Below are 9,651 nucleotides of genomic sequence, written 5' to 3' on the forward strand. Positions count from 1 at the left end.
GCCTTTAAGAATTCTGATCAGTGTTATGGCCAACCATGATTCCAGAGGATTGATGATGAAACGTGTGACTCGCCTCCTGACACCTCAGAGGCAGTGGACTCAAGATGCAAATGGAGGCATACATTTTAGATGTGGCCAGTGTTGGAATGTGTCTTGTTGGATGTTTAAGGAGTTACTAGCAAACGAGATTACTGTTTAGATTAAGCGATGCAAGGGGAAGATGTGTGCCTGCTGTCCTTTGTTGAAAGTGGGAGTCCATTTTCCCAGAGGAAAAAAGATGTTATTACATGGAGTTCAAATATCGTACTAATTAATATGACATTTTAAGTATCTTACGGGTTAAATATGCTTTTGTGGACTTGCCTCGGAATTTAACCATCATTTAAAATACTATTTCTTTGGGCAAGTAAATTTTGAGTTTCAAACGGGTGCCTTACAAATAAAGTTTTGCAACACAAGCACTTTCTAACACACTGCTTGTGTGTTATTTATAAAAAGAGGAGGGGGGGCATTTAAAAAGAGACAGTGTTGTCTAGTGGGTAGAGAGCTGTCCTCAGAGTCAGAAAGATCTGGGTGCAAGTCCCACCTTTGAAGTATATTGTGTTTGTGACCCTGGCCAAGTGACCTAACCTTAGGTCCCCCAGACAATCCTTTAAGCCTCTAAATTGCAAAGAAGGTGCCCATCTGCATTAGTAGGAGTAAAGAGTTCTTCAACAGAGTCCTACACTGGTAAAATCGTGGCTTTGGTCAACAAAACTAAAATACAGGTTAGAGGGGGAAGAAAATGGGCAGACAGGCTTAGTAAATCTCCTGTTCAAATTTGAGAGCCATTGTTTTTAGTTTCTTTTCAACATGCTGGAAGAGCATTATTACCTTGGGTATGTCAGGAGAGCTGGGTTCTAGTCTCCATTTTGCTGACGGCTGTGTGATCTGTAGAAATGTCTTTACCTCTATGTCCTCTCTAAAGTGTAAAGTTTGACTAAGTGGCTTTTAGGACACCTTATGACTCTAATTTGCCATGTTTCTAATATCAGTCAGCAAGCATTTGTTAAGTGCCTACTATGTGTAAGGCATTGTGAAGTCAGCAAGCATTTATCAAGTGACTTCTATGTATAAGACACTGTTAAGCATGAGATATAAAAACAAAAAGACAGCTGCAGCCACTGAGGTTACATTCTGTCCAAGGGGACACACGCACGCACGCACACACACACACACACACACACACACACACATACACACAGACTGGAAATATATGTGTATACAAATACACATATGTATGTATACATACCATATGTATCTGTATGTATTTAATACACAAGGTAATGTGGGGAAAGCCACACAGTTGGAGGATTTAAGGAAAGATTTCATGTGGAAGGTGGCACTTGAGGTGAGTTTTGATGGAAGCAAGGACTCTAGAAGATACGTTAGAGACAAGACGTTCCAAGCATCATCAGATAGGACATAGACAATAAGGGAGATAGATAGTTCACTCCCTGTGCAAAGCAGTCTATCAGGGAAACATTTTGTCAGATTTCAGCTTCAGTTTAGATGGAGACACAGGGCATAACGTGTAAAGATAGTCATGCTGAACATCTAGGATAGGGAGAAGTAATTCTGGACCACTATCATGAGAACATGTCAGTTCCTTGTCAAGGCTCTTCAGGCTAAGGATGAAGATTGGTGGCTTTTAAGTGATTATGGTTCATTGAAGCCCAGGTGAGAATTCTCCTTGCAACAAGTAGAAAAATTAGGATTAGTCACAAGTATAATGTTACCTGACTTCTGTAATGTTACCATTTGGAGGCTGTTGTTTGACTTATACCACAGTAGCTCATTCATATAATAAACTGAAAAGAGTCCCAGGAAAGTATCTGCTAGACATGCATTTAATTACAGGATATATGCCCCACCCCAGGTTCAACTACAGACTTAAACAGTAAGAGGCTATAAAACAAACCCCAAAAAATCATGTTTTCTGCATATTGCCAACAAAAACCATGAAAAAAGAAATTTCATTAAAAATAACTGTGGAATGTGTAATATCCAAGAGTCTCTCTACTAAGAAACGGAAGTTATGGGAATACAACTACAAAACATAGAAATAAAGGAAGACATAATTGGAGAGATTCGTTACTTATGGGTGAGCTATTCAGATAAGATTAAAGTGACAAACCAAACTAAGGAACTGATTCAGTGCCCTGCCAATCATACTACCAAAGGGTTACTTAGAAAAAAATAATAAAATTCACTTGGAGGAATAAAAGGTAAAGAATCTCAAGAGAAATAATGAAGGAAAAAAAGTGAGAATGAAGAGTGCCTAGCAGTACCAGATCTTGAACTATCCTACAAAGCAGTATCATCAAAGCAATGTAGTGCTAGTTTAAAAACAAAACAGTAGGGGCAGCTAGGTGGCACAGTGGATAGAGTGCCAGCCCTGAAGTCAGAAGGACCTGAGTTCAAATCTGGCCTCAGACCAGACACTTGACACTTACCAGCTGTGTGACCCTGGGCAAGTCACTTAACCCCAACTGCCTAAAAATAAAGAAAAACAAAACAGTTAATAGAATAGATTAGGTACATAACACCAAAAACCAGCAAATGAAGTAACATGGTGTTTAATAAACCCAACAATACCAACTGCTAGGTTAAAGACTCACTATTTGACCCCCCCAAAATGCTGTGAAAAGTCAATTAGAAATTAGGTTTAGACCAACATCTACCATGTACCACAATAACCTTTGGATGAATACATGATTTACTATAAAAGGTCATATAAACAAATTGGAGAAGAAGAGGAGTTATCTTACAGCTGTGGATGGGAGACAGTTCTTGACCAAGAAATGGAGATTATCATAAAAGCTAAAATGATTATGTGCTAATAAAAAGATGTACAACAATCAGTGCAGTAGGAATTAAAATGGAAACAGTTAACTGCGGAAAACTTAACTGCTGATAAAAAATGATATACAAGGTGAAAAGGGAAATGCTTCAGATGTGTAAGAATAAAAGTCACTTCACCAGGAGATAGTTAAAGAATATGAATGGTTCTGTTAAAAAGACAGTTGTCCATGTCCGCTCCTCCCCCCCGCCAAAAAAAAAGTGCAAGCTGTCAACCATACAAAAAGTGCTCCAATTCACTAATAACAGGAGAAATGCAAATTAAAACTCCTAAAGGCAGAGTGATGGTGCATGTCTTTCTTCCAGGCTACTGAAGCTGGCAGATCACTTGATTCTCCTGAGTTCTGAGCTACAGTGGGCTGGACTACTTAGATGTGTCAGCACCAATAAGGTGAACCCCCAAGAGCAGGGAGCAACTAGACTGCTTAAAGAAGGTCAAGCCAGCCCAAGTCAGAAATGGAGCAAATCAAAGCCCCTGTCCCATTCAGCGGCGTAACTGGACCTGTGAGTGGCCATTATGGGTGGGATGGGGAGGCCAAGGTCTCAAAAACAAAATGAAACAAAAATTCAGATTCCACCTCACACCCATTAGAAGGAAGGAAATAAGTATTTATTAAGTATCTACTATATGCCAATCCCTTTGCAAATATTATCTCATTTAATCCTCTCAACAACACTGGGAGGTAGGGGCTATTATTTTCCCCATCTTGCAGGGAAGGGAACAGGCCCATATGTAAACTGTTTATAACGGCACTTTCTGTTGTTGCAAAAATTTAGAAACCAAGTGGGTTTCCATTAATTGGGAATTTGGGGGTGGGAGAAATGTGGCATATAAATGTAATGAAATGTTAATTTGCTATAAGTAATGACAAAGGGAACAGGTTCAGAGAAACCTGGGAAGACTTATGAACTGATGCAGAGTGAAGTAAGCAGAACCCTAAGAACAATTTGTACAGTAGCTTCTTGTTCAGTCATTTCTGACTCTTCATGACCCCATTTGGGGTTTTCTTGGCAAAGATATTTGAATGATTTGCCATTTCCTTCTCATTTTACAGGTGAGAAAACTGAGGCAAACAGGGTGAAATGACTTGCCTAGGGTCACACAACTAGTGTCTGAGGTCAAATTTGAACTCAAGTCTTCCTGACTCCAGTCCTGGTGCTCTATCCACTGCACCACTTAGTAGCCCAATACAGTAACTACAAAAATGTTAAGGAAAACAGCTTTAAAAGACTTAAAACTCTGATAAATGCAATAACCAGTCATGATTCCCTGAAGACTGATGATGAATTGTGCCTTCCGTCTTTTGACAGAAAGGTGGTTTACCAGAAGTGTAGAATGAGACAGACATTGTCAGACATAAATTTGTCTTTCTGGACTATACTGATTGGTTACAAGGAAGGGCTTTTGGGGGGTGGGGAGAGGAGGGATGGATGGTGAGCAATAGTGATGTAAAAAAAGAGTATAGATGAAATATTAAAGGAAGTTCTGAAGGTGATACAGGCAAATAGGGCACTTTGGGTACTATTGTGTTAAATTTAATATACACCTAAACTGACAGAATTGAAATGAACTGTGCTCATTTTCTGTTCTTTATGCACTGAAATGTTCACATTTGTTAAGTTTATAATAAAAAATTTTAAATAATTTAAAATGTGTGATTAGAATTTGCATCAGTGTTAATTTCTTTCTCTCTCTTTTTTTTTTTTGGCTAGGCATTGGGGTTAAGTGACTTGCCCAGGGTCACACAGCTAGTAAGTGGCAAAGTTTAATAATTATTTAGTCACTTGTTTATCAGTCTTGCCTTCTCGTAAAAGTAGCGTGAAGGGAAAAAAATTCTATTTGGGCTAATTACTTAGATTCCAGATAAATTAATCTCAGTCCAGAATTAATATCAGGGTAACCTCTATAACTTCAGTTCCTTCATCTACAACATAAATAAATGCATGTGCTTGTACACATAATAGATTTAAGAAAAAGAAAGTAACTGGAAAGGACATGGCATCAAAAGGGACCTGTCCACTATTTATTGTTGATTTAACAAAAGGTAAACACCTTTAGAACTATATTAACATGGAGAGTAAAAACTGAAGAAAGCAAGCATCAGTTAAAATGCAGATACCTACCACAAAGACTGACTTAAATGTCCACTTGCATTCTTGGCCAAGCAGGGACTTTTGCAAGTTTATCTTTCGTCACAGGCTGTATTGTACCTGAATAAAAGGAATGTCTTATTCTATTTGCTCTTTAAAACTGTTCTGTAAATCCTACCTTCAGAAGTAAGAAATACAGTTAAATGCCAGTAACCAAAAGCTAACATTGCTGTTGTTGAAAGATCTTAGACACCTTCCCTTTCCAAAGTAATAAAATTATAATTGCTGAATTGGCAATGGATCCTCTCCCAGAGCCATGGTGTGTTGTTAATCAGGTTGTACAATTTGCATTCTAGATTTAGGGAGACAGATGGGAAAAAGAGAGGGAGCAGAAGTAAACAAAGAAAACTTATTGTAAATATGTCTGTATCACCCCTAGTTGTTATTTAAGCAATATTTTTAGTTTCATTTCAGGGTATGGTTAGCTTACAATAAAAGAATTTCATCTGTCTCTCCCTTTCTTTGGTAAGGGTAAAAATGCCTGTATCTAAAGACTTCTAGATAGAAGAGATTCAGAGTTTGGGTTAAGATTTGGATAGACATCTGAAACTTAAATCCTTGGAGATTTGGCCATCGAATCTAAAGGTCTTTATTCTTCAAGCTTTGTTATCTTAAAAAGGTTGTATATGTGTAGACAGATCTTTACCTATTCAAAAGTTTCTGAAATACTTGCCATTTGTTAGGACTGTTTTCTGAAGACCACCCTTTTATCATTATAATGCTGGTAAAGGTAATGGCATCCTTGTATTCTACATGAAATCTTGACTTTATGCTTTTTTTGTGGGACCACAAATATTTCAGAGGCGAGAATAGTTTCCAGCAGTGTTTTTCTGTGCCCATTTAATTCTTGGTCACTCTATTAAAGACTGTAAATAAAAAAGTCCAACATAACAAAAGTTGTTCTTTTAGGGCCAACAATCCCCTTACTAGTGAACTGACTTAATTTTATTAAGTCATTGCAGCAAACCTAAAGTAATAATTTTAATTCCAAATTAGTTATTTTGAGCTAAAAGATTATATAGTTTATAACTGAAGTCCTTGAAAAAATTATTCACTTTAAAGTTTGATTTCTTTTCTTATTCACACTGTTGAGGTTTAGAGGTTTAGGGGTGCTGGGACCCCAAAATCACCACACACAGGTCTTGCCCGAATGAATTGATCCAAGCCTTCTTTCAGTCAAAGACAAGGTTTATTAGAACATCGGCCGTATTGGCCAGACTCAAGAAATCTAAGCATTTGTATTGCTAATGCAAGTGGGCCAGATCTTAAGAAAAATTCTTGGCTAGACTCTCAAAGAATCTGAGCACCTTAATGGAAACAAGATGACTCATATACGGAAAGACTGTGGAAGGGATGCAGGAGTGGCCAGCAAGCTAGGGTGAACAGAACTCCAGGGACCTGAACCACATGGCGAGGGAGAATGGAGTCTAGATAGGATTAAGGGTGGGAAGTGGCCAGGTGCAATCAGGATGTAACAGAACAGAATTGGGAGGTTGAGTTAAATAAAGGTTAACTGACTTGCCCAGTATCACACAACTAGTAAGTGTCTGAGGCTGGATTTGAACTCAGATCCTCCTGACTCCAGGACTAGTGCTCTATCCACTGCACCACCTATCTGTCTCTACAGATACATTTTAACCTCTCAACTATTATGCTTTTCTTTTCCTTTCTTTTCTTTTCCTTTCTTTTCTTTTCTTTTCTTTTCTTTTCTTTTCTTTTCTTTTCTTTTCTTTTCTTTTCTTTTCTTTTCTTTTCTTTTCTTTTCTTTCCTTTTCTTTTCTTTCCTTTCCTTTCCTTTCCTTTCCTTTCCTTTCCTTTCCTCTTTCTTTTCTTTTCTTTTCTTTTCTTTTCTTTTCTTTTCTTTTCTTTTCTTTTCTTTTCTTTTCTTTTTTCTTTTCTTTTCTTTTCTTTTCGTAGACAACAGGATTCTTCTTCAAACATATGCAGTCTTTGAACTAGAACAGTGGTTCTCAAAGGCTGTGCCCTCGTATGCTAACTAGTATGCCTGGGAGCATCATCAGCTGAGTGTGCTGTGAATTAAATGGAATTTGCATGTGTGCATATGAGAGTCATCTGAGAATTTTATGCAGCATAAGCTTGCCATTGCTTCCCGGCCTCTGCTATCATATGTCGGGATTCCTAATAACAAAGACTGATACTATGCCATGAGCAAAAAAAAAAAAGAAGTTTGCGAACCATCAATTTAGAAGGGCTGTCCTGGCTCATGCAATTAATGTTATGATGCAAAATATCCTGACAAACAAGGACATACTTTATTTTTAACCTTCAGCTTGTGTTTGTAATAAAAAGTTAAGTATGAAAAGAATGATGGATTTGGAGTTGGCAGACTTGAGCTCTTCAAATTGGTGCTCTCACCTTGCCTGCAAAACCCCTCTGGGCCTCCTCAGTTTTCTCATCTACAGCCCGAAGATTTTGAACTAGATGACCTCTCCCTTTCTGTCTGTACTTTATGTGACTTTTTCCCTCATTAGAATATAAACTCCTTGAAGTCAGGGATTGCCTTGTTTGCTGGTGTCTGTATCAACAGCCCTTAGCACAGTGCCTGGCACATAGCAAGTATTTAATAAAAGATTTATCCATTTACATATCTATAAAAATTGGGGATGGCAAAAAAAAAACAACCTTCTGTTCACTCTAGATTCCCATTTTCTCTAATTTGAAAGGAAACTGTTTTATAAGGGACTTCTATTCCCATCTTGAAACATATTTGCAAGATAAAGGGGAAAATCTATGCCTACTTTCACTTTTAAAAATATATAATTTGCTAATATACATGGCTATCTGATTGCATTATCTTATTATCATGGTCTACCCAGTTACATGCTGAGTTCCTTTGTTGGGAGCAGGTCCTTGGCCTTTATCACACATTCTAAGGGCCATATGATCAGGCTGTCCTGAACAGATGTTTCATTTTTATTTGCAACCTGTGATTTGACATCTAAGTAGCACCCTGCATATTGTGCCCCTCAGCCTCCCTCTTTTGTTGTTTTTCAATAGGACCAGCTTTGCTTTCCATGTGGGCCAGAGGTTTATTTTACCATAGTCTGAAGATATTAATTGCTGCCTCTTTGTTTTGGATATGCTGGAGGAAGAAACCGGATGGTAGAGAGATCGAGTGCTCAACAGAGACCTGAGGTTATGTTACCAGAGGGTGTACCCAATGGGCACAAGAAACTAGTTTATGGCAAGGATACACATTGATTAAGATGGGTTTACTTTTTTTTTTGGAAACCAGATCCAAATAGTTATTCCTAAAAATAAATAGGAACAAAATAATTTGTACAAGGAAAAACTTAGCATAGTTATTTCTAATAGTGAAAAACTCTAAACAAAATATTCTACAGCAGGGAAAGAGCTAGACACATTATGGTATGTTAACCCAATGTAATACTAAGCCATTATTAAAAATGAAAAGTAGATAAATTATTGTCAGCGTATGGAGTTGTGTGTATGAAACAGTGAATGGAAAGAGCAGAATATCAAAATGGTATCAAGCGTATACATCCTTCAATAAGATTCAGTTGAATACATCTTAATTAAGCACCTATATGCAGAGAGGGGAGAAGCAGCAAGGAGTAACAGAGGGCCAGCAATGAAGAAAGAAAGGCTGGAATTCAAATCCTGCCTGTGATACACGCCAGCTGTGGGGCTGCAGTCAAGTCACATCCTCATCTTCCTCCTTTTCCTTCTCTTCCTCCTCCTCTTCATTTATATGCTGCTTTAAGGTTTGTGATTTCTTTTTTCTTTTTTTACTTTTAGGCAATTGGGGTTAAGTGACTTGTCCAGGGTCACACAGCTAGTGTCAAGTGTTTGGTCTGAGCCGCATTTGAACTCAGGTCCTCCTGACTTCAGGGCCGGTGCTGTATCCACTGCGCCACCTAGCTGCCCCTTGCTTTAAGTTTTGTAAAGCATGTTATACATAATTATTTCATTTGATCCTCACAATAACTTTGTGAAGTAGCTATTATTATCCCTGTTTTACAAGTGAAAAAACTGAGGCTAAGTGATTTGCCTGGAGTCCTACAGCTAGTAAGTATCTGAGGGCAGACCTTCCTGTCTCCAGAAGCAGCCCTTTATCCACTGTGCCACCTAGCTCGCCAAGGAGCATGCTAGGGAAATATGAAATCAAGTGTTCAGTAAGTTCTGAGGGGGAATCAAGAGAAGCTTCCTGGAGGAGGTGGTGTTTGGGTTTGGGTTGGGCTTTAAAGGACCTTAGGAATTAAGCAGAAGATTAAAACCCCTCCATGTCTTGGGAGGCAACTTTCACCAACTGCTAATGTCCCAGTGAGCATTCATTTCTGGTGATAACCCTCCAAACTCTGCTAGGTCAAATAAAACGACAAACACCCTGTCCATCACTGGACAGGACTCAAAGCTTTTCCAGCTGGCTGGGACCTGACAGGGATCGTATCCGATGGCCGAAGAAGCCAAAGTCACCAGAGGCACTAGTGGAGAACTGCCGCTTCTGTGAAGGTCACAGTCAAGGAGTGGAACTATCATCAGTGGTCAGAGCCTTGCGCAAGGTCATCAGGTAGTAATCTACAGATCCTAGACTTGAACCCAAGTCCTCTGTCTCCA

The sequence above is a fragment of the Phascolarctos cinereus genome, unplaced genomic scaffold (assembly GCF_003287225.1).
Source record: "Phascolarctos cinereus isolate Bilbo 61053 unplaced genomic scaffold, phaCin_HiC Scaffold_4;HRSCAF=312, whole genome shotgun sequence".
NCBI lineage: Eukaryota > Metazoa > Chordata > Mammalia > Diprotodontia > Phascolarctidae > Phascolarctos > Phascolarctos cinereus.